The 10,963-nt window shown below is 40.4% G+C and overlaps 1 long non-coding RNA gene across 1 annotated transcript; it reads right to left on the bottom strand.

Moving 5' to 3' along the window:
• Window positions 1-4,085: 4,085 nt before the first annotated feature.
• Window positions 4,086-8,816, bottom strand: LOC109022672. Its single transcript, XR_004497987.1, has 3 exons — window positions 8,339-8,816; window positions 7,223-7,296; window positions 4,086-5,253 (listed from the first exon to the last, which is right to left on the bottom strand). It is a non-coding gene; the product is annotated as an uncharacterized LOC109022672 (long non-coding RNA).
• Between the last annotated feature and the right edge of the window lie 2,147 nt (window positions 8,817-10,963).

The following is a 10,963-nucleotide window of genomic DNA, read 5'->3' as shown; positions in this document are numbered from 1 at the left end:
AGAAACCTGTCTAGGAACAACCACGAAGAGTCAAGAAGCCAGGCGATTGCTTTATTTCACTTACAGAGCCATATAATAGTACAATAAAGAAACACAAACTAGGCTTGGGGTTTTGTTTACTCATAGGTAAGTTCTCATGAAAATACAGGAATGGTAAGAATTAATTATCTTATCAACTATCTGAACAAGTCATGACAATCCTGGAAGAAACCTTTGTAATGCTCAGGTACGCGTTCTGCTCTTTTTTCTGCTCGTTCGTGGTAAACTATTAGTCAACCCATCCCCATGGCAACTGCAATGTGATGAGGGAGGAATTCATCCCGTGGTCTGCTAAATTTACACTTTGTAAAAATGTAAATGTTTCTTATAGGAGGAATTTACATGGCTCTGAAACACAGTCCAACTTTTCACTGATGTGGTAGGGGATGCAGACGTCGTTGGCCTGGTTTTACAAAAATCTTTGAAAATGGGCCATAAAATAGCTGAGGAAACCCAAGAGGCACCCACACGTTTGGAAGCAGATTATAAGAGAGCTCTGCTGCTCAGCCACAATCAGCTCCCTGCTTTCAAAAGACACGGTATAGATTTCACATTTTTTGCTCTCCTAAAGGGAACATGTCTGAGCTGAAATAAATAAATAAGCAGGGCCCATGTCCAGGGAACCTTGATGTCTTTCCCATCACTGAGGCTGGGAGGCCCCTGCTCTTCCTCCCTTGGCTGTGACATGCCCAGCAAATATTTCCACCACCCACACTTGATTCATTCTTAGCTCTCCTCACCCACTCATCATTACAGCTGTGCAAAGCATCCATTACGAGCCCTGGAGCCATCCAAAACCTACCTTTGTAACTTCTCTGTGTGCTCCACACCCAGCAGGCATTGGTTGGACTTCTGGGTGGATTAATTTTTTGAGACAATTGACCCCCAGTTTCATGCAAATCTAGGCCCAGGTTAAGGTGAATGATTTATGGGTTGCATAGCTTGAAAATCACTGAGAGAGTTTCACATCACTTCACTGCATAGATCTCTGTCAATATTCATGGAAATTGAAAAAGATATTTGCATAGTACACTGCAAAAGGGAATGATAATAAGAGTGGTCAGATCCCAAATGAGCTCTGTGTGCTGCAAAAAATTCCTGGTCAGAAGAACCTGGGCAGGGGGGAAAAGGAAAAAAAAAAAGTTCTTTTTAACTCTTTAACACTTTATTGCTTCAAAGTGTAGGTCACTCATAAATTTTTTATGACATTCCTTTATTTAGCACATATGCATGCCACTAGTGGTTCAATTAGACAGGAACTCTGCAAGGAGTTGCTGTAACAATGCTCTCAGGCAGGAAGTAGAGGGAAACCCAGACTCCAAAATTCAGATGGAAAGTTAGATTTTACTGTAGTCAAAATGAGAGGTTTATTTGGTTGGTGGCAAAAGTTTGTGTCTGCAAAGTTTGGATTTGGATACTCAATGGGATTTTGGGCAGCCCAGTTAGCAAAATTAAGTAGTTAAAGGGAATCTAGATTATACCAACCCTACCGAGTTACAACTTGGTCTGGCACCTTTCAGAGCTGTGGGGCAATCTGCTTTAAAGCCACTTTAAATGCAGAAATTAAAGATATGCAAGGTTTTTAAAATAAAATGCAGTTGGAAGAACAGGATTCAATGTAGGAGGCTCTGTAGCTTCTTAGACAGGATTGAAGAAACTAATTTCACATCTTAATTTTTAAAGGAAGCCCAGACCACTCACAGCAGAAGTACCAAACATGTCACTTAACATCTTGTAACAAAAGAACTTCCTTGGTTTCTGTTTGCAGCATGACATATTTTTGTCTGCAAAAGAATCCTTCTCTATCATGAGTGAGTCCATGCAGAAGATTGTAACCATCTTACCAAATCCCAACTGTGGAACACTCCTTCCTGCTAATACTAAAATATTCATTTCAGTGAGAGCCAGAGGGACAGCTTTTAGCATGTGGTGACTGTTGCTTTGTCCTCTGGTGACTTCAGTTATTTTCTGAAATCCTGTGATACATTTATCAAAATTTCTTCAAGACAAACAGAGAAAAGGTTTGGAAATTTGTATAAATCACCAAAAAAAAATGGCTTGAGGTGGAGTTGCATTGTACTTAAGGTCACATTAAGAAAAGCTGAACCCCTTCTTAAAAGGGGTTCAGCTGAGCAGAAGATCCACAGTGTGAACAAGTGTCTAATCTGGTCACCATGGTGTGAGGCACTGTTGGCTCTCAGTTCTCCCAGATGTCTGAGAGAGATAAGGTGAATCACAGCCTGCAGGTTTCTGTTTCTTCCCTTTATCTCCACAGGGAACAGGAGTGACCAAGCTCAGAGTGTATCTCGCTCCACGTTAGGTGAGGAGAGCTCCATTCCCAGTGTCTGGTGAGTGCCACACCACAAGGTAGAATTTGGTGGATGAGAAAGGGAGACAGGACAAACATTCAGTGCTGTGGAGGTCAGTGCTATATCCTGCTCTGCTGAAAGCAGAACTCCTGCCTCGGTCAAGAATTATCAAGTAAGAATAGTACAGAAAGTTCAGCATGGAAACATTAACAAATGACAGAATCAGCAGTGGTTCTCTGTGAAGAAATGAGCCACAAAAACAACACGTGGGCAGCCCTGGATTGCAACACCAGAACCCCAAAGTGCATTTACAACAGCCCTTAGTCATCACCTTCACTGTATCCATCTGTCCTGGCTTAAAGGAGTGCTGAGCATCCTCATCCCACATCAGCATCAACACCTTGAGGACTGATACCCAGGGGCAGATAAAAATACAGCACCTTAATGTTTTGTGTCACACACTTGTGGATGGCTGTGAATCAGGGGAAACAATTGCTTTCAAATAAATGATGTGAGACTAGCAAAGTGATAACATAATATTTGATTTGAGAGCAAAACCCATTTGGATTCACTCCAGTAAAAGAGTGGTGCCACTAACAGCACTGTTCTGAGCTGGCAGTTCCGCTGATAGTCTTGATTCTTGGGATTGGTATCTGTCATTTCAGCTCAGGCTGAGTTGTAACTTAGTGTGAAATAGAAAAACAAATTGCTGAAGTGATAGGATTTCTCCATCCCCTCTCTCTGCATCTCAACAAAATAGAATTCCCTTTCTATGAGCTATTTGCCAAACCTCTCATCATAAGCACCTTCCTTTTAAATGGAAGGATAATGAAAGGGAAGACAAATTAAGTAAGTTCAATATTGAAGAGGTTTGCTCAACATAGACAGTCCTTCCTTTCCACAAGTTGGTATTTTTTTTTTTTTGTTAAAAAACGAGAAATATGTTACAAATCACATTTAATAACATAAGGGAAAAAAATGCAGGCAATTAGTAGTGAATGCTCCAGTAAATGTATCTGTTGCAAGAAGAGGTGTCATAAAAAATGATAGAACTGAGATTTACCGCCACCAAAGTCAGTAACAGCATTTCCATTGCCTCCAGCTGGAGGAGGACTTGGTTCCTAGGAAGTTCACTTCAAAGATGATTATCTTTATATCAGCAAGTCTAGGAGCTAGGGCTCCCTGGCCTTCAAGGTGAATGCTAGAGGGAATAAAGGGCTGTAAATCCATGATTCTGCAATGATTAGGATGCTGGCCCCAGCTGAAATATACAGAAATAAAGTACAGTTATATGAGTTTGAAAATCGGACCAAAAATCTCTGAGTAACCACATCTGCAGTCTTACCACAGGTAAATCTTCCAGACCTCTTGTTACAACTGTGACTTAAACAAGCAGTCTGGGGCCTGTCTCAGTGTTTATCAGATTGTTCAAATACTTCACATTTATTAACTAAAGAAGGTCTCAGACCCTTAGTTCCAGCTGTATATAGAATTTACCAAATTCACTGTTCATAGTCTACATAGCAGAGGCTGAATTATGAGGGAATCTTCAAATAATCTTGTTGAGACTGTGACTTTCAATTAATATAAAAATGGACCTGTATGTGCTTTCTTAAACTGTCTCGTTTTTGGCCTAAAAATACCCAGGATTTCACAATTCTATAATGGTTAGAGGTAGTGACAAGATATTCTGGCCCATTCTTTCCAGGGACATAGGCAAGGAAAACCCTTGATTCCTTGATGATTCTAGTATGTTTATTCCATTTTTTGTTACTTGAGATAATCAAAATTGTACGCAGCTTTGAGCAGGCCTGAATACACAGCTGCCCACTTTTGAACCACTGCTAACTCACATTTCCTCTCTCATGGAAGAGGAGGTTTCATTGTTCCCCAGGAAACCTCAGGGACTGGAATCCCTCTCTCCGGGCTCGTCCCAGCACAGCTCCTGCAGGCTGCCCACCTTCCTCCCAGCCTGTTCCGAGCCCCATCTCTGCTGCTCAGCCTGCTCTGCCTTTTTTTCACATGCATCCCTGCCCAAAACAAACTCTGCAAGGCTCCCCACCCAGATCTTTGGAATTCTTGGGCAACCTTACATATCCCTTTGTTTTGGGCAGGAACATGTGCTGAACTGTCTCCTCCAGCACCGAAGAGAAGGGCGGGCAGTGGTTAAACCTACCATTTTCAACAGGGCTTAACCCAGCTTGTCGCAAAACCCTCTGTAAAGGTGCAATTTCACAACCCCCTGTATGTGTGTGTGTGTGTGTGTGTGTGTGTGTGTGGTGTGTGTGTGTGGTGTGTGGGGAGAAATTTGCAGAGAAATGGCCATCTTTCCCCTAATTTCCCTCTGGAGAGGAGCAACAATAAGGAGCAGGATGCTGGAAACTTGGTTCAGTTGAGAGCTGTGTGTAGGAAAAAGGTTTAATTCTATAATTCATTTGGTTGCCCTTATGGTTTGTAGACCAGGCACTGGGGGACTCCACAGATGTACAGGCAGTTCCAGCCTTTTAGTTCTGAGCTGACCTGACCTGAGCACCTGAGCCAGGGAGGCCACACTCAGTGTGAAGCTGGGTCAGCCCACACTTCTGGGCTGGACCTTGCCCAAATCACAAGCCAAAGCTCTGCCTTCATGAGATTCTGGAATTCAGGGTGGTTGAATCACCCTTGGGGTGGGTCTCTTGACTGATGCTTTGCCCCAAGAACTTCAGTAATGCAGAAAGCACTATCACACCTGTCAATCCCAAATAATGCTGCTGTGGATGGCCTCTGTAAGACAGGGATTTGTAGCCTGGGAAGACTCCTCCATAGGATGTTCTCTTTCCCCTGGGTGGCAGGAGGAGTTCTCCAAAGCAGTGTCGTAGCCACTGGCAATGGAATGGGCGGGAGGTGTTCCATAATTTGTCATCTTCTAAAAGACAGCATTTGTGTTAAGGTAGGTTATCACACATAACCAGCCTTAATCCCTTTTAAATGAAGGCTCTGTTTATGGCACATCAAGGGCAGGACTGTGAATCCTGGAACAAATCACCAGGTATACTGAAAAAGAATAATGCAAATTATATTCAGCCATTTTTAGTACTTGAAATGTGTTCTCTGTACTCCTTGGAGCTCTCTCAGATACGGATGGTATCTTTGTGAGGTAACAGTAACCCGCTTATCACAGTCCCTTTGTTTTTACCACTAGCTTCAAATTCATGACGTTATTACAGCTTGTATGTGGTATAACAAACCAGGTAATTCTTACAGTTTTCCAGTGACATGTTCAACAGAGCTCTGGAAGTATTTCCAAAGAAATTTCCAACCTTTATTTACCCTTTCTAGATCATTTCACTTTGCTTTACTCACACTGTTTTTGTGCTCAGTTTCTAGCAGTCATTCCCAGTTCACCAACAGGAATTTCATGGGAATGGAGGGTTTTCCACACATGTTGCAGAACATTTTGGAAACCAGAATCTAATCTTTATCACATAACTTTGCAAAAGAAAATCCATTCTGAGAGATAAAAATACTTCTCACAAGTAGAGACAACAAAACAAAATATAGTGCAGAAGTAGCACATGATCCAATTCCTTACAGGAAATTATACACAACCCTTCCTTTTAAAGACGAGTCTTCATATTAAATTGAATAATTCAGTTTTGTTTGGTTTTTGTTTGTTTTTAAATAACTATGTTTAAAAAATATCTTGAAGTTTAATGACAAGAAAAAGATAAAAAAGTCTGTGGCTTTAGTACAGTTAACTGGGCTATGTGTATTTTCTTAATACAGCCAACTATTGTAGTTAAGCCAGCAGTGCTTAACTAGAGAAATTCTGCCTAGTTAAAATGTTGGCTGTATGACAGAACATGCATACAGCACAGTAAATAGTATTACTATGTGTAGAAATGTTTAATTCTCTCAGTTACAGAAGTTTATCAAGTCCAGTATATAATCTTGGGCTGGAAAGAAAGATAAAGAAAGTTTTCAGGTAAGGTATTTTCCTGACAGGATCCCAAGTCATATTAATAAATTGAGATATTATTTTTTTTTATATTTTCCACTGAGGTGTAGGGAGAAAATAATAGAGTTGTTTTTTCCCTCGTTATTTGGTGGTCCTTCCTTGAAACTTTCCAAACCAAAGCCATTTCTCACATCTGGTTGGAACACAGATCTTTAAGACATTCAAGTAATTCAAATCAGATGTAAAAGTCTAAGCTACACTGTATGAAATTCAAGAACAATATGGTTACAGGGTTAGAAAAGTCTGCAATATGGCACCTCTTTTAATCAATACCAGCCTCAGTTTCAGTTTGTCTGTAAATACAAGACTATAATTAAGAATGATCTACTGCATTAATTATTTCAATACCCAGCGTAGCAAGTTACTAGATTAGTGACACTTTGCATTTACAATATAATTAACAATTTGTTTCCCCTATGCTCTGGGTGAAGTCCACAGCAACGTGGCCTGAATCAGATTTATTTTCCAATGGAAAATATTGAAGATCACTAATATCAATAAGCACTTCCTTATCTCTGCCATTTGGAACTGCCTGTATTGACTTTCGCCGCATTCCAGCAGTTCTGCCTGTACCCAAACCGTAGTTAGTCGTTAATTTCCATTAACTAAGCCACCACTAAACATCATTTAAATTATTTCCAATAAATGCTCCATTAATGCCTGTTATCTGCATTTAATTCCCATTGATTCCCAAAAGCTACCATGGAGCTTAATTGCCGCCCCAAGAAGAGCAGCTTCCCACAGGTGTCATGGGGACTGATTTCTCTCTGGCTGCCAAGCACTAGGGAGCAGTGCTACACGAGGCTGCCATGCAAATCAATGGCTAAAAAACCAAACAGCTGCAGCTGGATTGACCAGAAAACAGTATTTACCTCACCAACAAATGCCTGCTCCTCTAGGATACTGTTTCTGTTGACCAGAAAATATCTGAGGGCTTTTCTTAGACGTAGCCTGTGAAAATAAAAGTGACACAGTATTCTGGCTCATTCCACTTTGGTAAAAAAATACCATCTGATAAACAGTTCTAGACCCAGGGAAAAATCAGTGCAATTGTTTAATCCTTTTCTGATCCTTATTATAATTTCGTCCATACAAATATTTCTGAACAAGAAAAAAATATTCAAACCTTTACCTGTAGGCTTATTTCTGGTATTTCTGGTATTTAGCATAGGTTCTCAGCAACACTTTTAACTCCTAGGGATTACATCACCTTTTTAACATATCTTTTGGTACTTTACATACAATTCAGTTACACTTAAACTCTCAGAAACTGCCAATTCAAGAAAACAAAACATCTGCCTAACAGTGATGAGCTTGACTAATGTTCCTTTTGAAGAGAAAAGCAAAAGAATCGGTTTGCTGAAAATTGAATGTTACTGCATCTTCAAAACGACATTTTCAATTTTATATTGCAAAACATTTCCCCCTATTTTCCATACTATTTCAAGTTGACATCTAAATTAAATATTTTGCTTTTATTCTAACAAATCACTTGATTGACCAACAATAACTGTATTCATAATTTTGCTTTGTAATAGCTTTCTGGATTGTTTTATTGCTTTCATTAGGAATGGAAATAAAACTCAACCATAGGACATTCCCTGAGAAGGAAAAATCTGGATCTCACGGGGCTTTGGTTAGAGCATTTTTTCATTAGCTTCACTTTCTGAAGATGTTCAGTGCATTATCCAAAAAGTCCCTCCAAGCTAGTCCTGTGCAAAAGTTGCCAAACATCCCACATTGTGCTATGGTGAAACCTCATGTCCATTATGAAATGACAGCAGGATATGGCTTTTCCTAGAGTTTTATTACAGCCTGCTGTTCTTTAACAGCTCGGCATTCACACAGCAGATGTAACACATGTTCATTATCTGCCTTTGGGGCTGGACAGGCATAAATTACCACTGGACCTAAGGCTCCCAACTTGAAAAAACAGTTGTGTAGCCATTCCTCCATCTGCCCTGCCCAGTGCATTCCATAGGCTCTGCCTTACCTTGGATTGCTTCACTGCAGCCAAATCTCAAGGTGACAAAGTCTTGGGCAACAGCTCCCCAGATTGCATCTGAAAGACAAGTGGCACCTCCAGCAACCAAACCCACACACTAGGGCTATAGGCTCCAAGATGGGAGAGAGAAGAGCCCCCCAGGCAGCCCTGAAATGCATCAAGACAGGGATCCACTTCCCCTGCAGAGCACTGATACTGTCAAGAACTGCTGTAAGGACCCAAACCCGTTTGCGGGATGTGAAAATAAGGAATTGTATTGGTCTGGGAGAACTTATCTCGACAGGTGTTGTCCATTAAGTTATCTACACAGACACAGGTATCAGCGGTGAGAGACATTATCTGCACTTCCTTTTGGTTGCTTCCCTCTTGTGCCACCTCTGCCTCTGCCTGGTCAGGGCTGAGCCTTTTAAAGTTTCATGTAAATCCTTTGTAATAACCAGATAACACATAAAGCAAGTAAAGATATATTTCTTTCTAGTCCTAAAGCTTTTTGTGCTTATGTTTCAACTCATATTCCTCTATGGAAACCTCTATATATGCTTGAATTCTAGCCTGCTTCCTTGTAGGTCTAAGACCTTATTGCTTTTGAATGTCCCAAACATTACTATTGTTGTTGTTGCTATTTTTATTATTTTTATTTTGGATTTTTAATTTAAATTATTATTTATTTGGATTATTGGATATCCTGCATCCTTCACAAGCAACGGAGGTGAGATTTCAGTCTATTTTTTCCTCTGACAATCCTTATACAGAAAGTGTTGAGAGGAGCATATTACAGAGGCACAGAAAAAAAATGAAAACAAAATATGATTAATATTAAACTCTATATTTATGATGATATAACATGCATAGCATCTCCTACTACTGCTTGCACACCTCGAGCCCATTTTCCCAGATACTTTAACTTTGAAATGACAGACTGTGACCGGCATTTTGCTGCACAGCACCAGATAGGGTCATACTTGCTTTTCTCCAATCTCTCTTTTCAGACTTTCTCGGATCCTCTGGAGATTCAGAAGAAATTTTGCCCCGCAAAACAACCTCCAGAGATTTTAACCTCAAAAATTTTACCTTCAGTTATGAAACGTGCAGTTTTCTGGGCTCTGCAACCTGGAAGCCAAGACAGATGTTTAGCTTGGGCAGTTGCTAGTTCTTGCCACAGCTTCTGCTGTTTTCCTTTCACACTCAAATTACCCTGGAAGCCCTGCCCAGGGGGCAGGTGCTTTCGGGAGATAAGGAGGAGTGTGAAAAGCATGGGAATTTATCCCACTGTACAATAAACTTTACATCTAATCTGCTGCTTGGGTTTGTAACACCCAGTAGAGTTAAACTAATCAGCCACCGAAGTCCCTGCAGCCCTAGCAAAGCTTTTCCCTGGTTATTCTACAGCAGCTCCAATTTACTGGAGCTAAAGATGCTCCATCTACACATTTTTCAGTTTTGCACATGCAGTCATTCACTCAGCCCTGGGCAGTAAACTCAGATGACAGTGGCATTGGCATGGAAAATTCCCTTCCCAGCTGGATTCCTCCACCAAGGGAGGACTTGGACATACACATGATCAACTCACTGAATTTTATCAAGCTCCAGGTGCCTTTGGCCATGTGCAGGACTTCAAAATGCAGAGGCTTCAAACAAGGTTTTTGGGCTTTAGTATTAGTTTACAGGAAAAGTACCTGAATTTGACTTCTGTACCAATTTATATTTCTAAATCTGCTTTCTGACCTGGCCCTTACTGAGTGGCAGAGATTAAAATAACCACCCTTGATAATTCTCTAAATTCCTAAATTAAAAGCACTCCACTGAGATACATAAATGGTTTGCCTGTTTCACATAGACCAGAAAATCAAGACCAAAGTCCAAGCAAAAATGACATATCAAAACACCGGCTGAAACAGAAGGTTCCAGCTGTTTCAAATGCCACTAAACCACAATGATTACTGCTAACATAAATAAAACAAAATCTTAATCCAGTTTTATCAAGGAGTTACTAATCATATTTCTCTGTCCTTACAGTAGTTTTATGAGAGTGTATTTTCATAAGCAAGGAGAAGGATGGCATACTGAGGACCACTTTCTCTTGTACTTTTATAAAACCTCAAACTGCTCCAAATGCATCTAACAAACAACTGAACTTGGTCAACTCGTATGAAGTAGAAAAAAAAGCTGTCAAACCAAGGTCTAAATTATGTCCTTGCTGAGTAGCTTGATTTGTGGTGGGGATTTTATTGGACAATGTCACTTCCTTGTGACCACCACAAATGATAACAGTTGCAAGAGTTTTACAGTTGCTAAACCAAAGGAATGGCTGGAATTTTGGGAAAATCTTTACAGCATCAGCCCAAGCTGACATTTTGTACTTTTAAAAGCTATCTTTAAGCAACTAAATAGGTGAGAGAGCACTCCAGAAGCTGGCAAGACAAAAGAAAATAATATCAAAGCCTGCAAATGCCAAGCTGCTGTACTTCTGCTACACTCCATGGTTGTGGTGAAGGGTATGGGTTGTTTCCTTTGCAGATTCATGACTCCCTTCATTCCAGTAACAAAAATGCCAATAGCATTTCTAAATTAAACCCAGCCTCTTGTCCCTTCTATTTAGGGCAGCTTTTTCTC

The sequence above is a fragment of the Parus major genome, chromosome 5 (assembly GCF_001522545.3).
Source record: "Parus major isolate Abel chromosome 5, Parus_major1.1, whole genome shotgun sequence".
Taxonomy (NCBI): domain Eukaryota; kingdom Metazoa; phylum Chordata; class Aves; order Passeriformes; family Paridae; genus Parus; species Parus major.
Note: the sequence above shows the minus strand (reverse complement) of the source record. Positions and strands in the feature narration are given on the sequence as shown.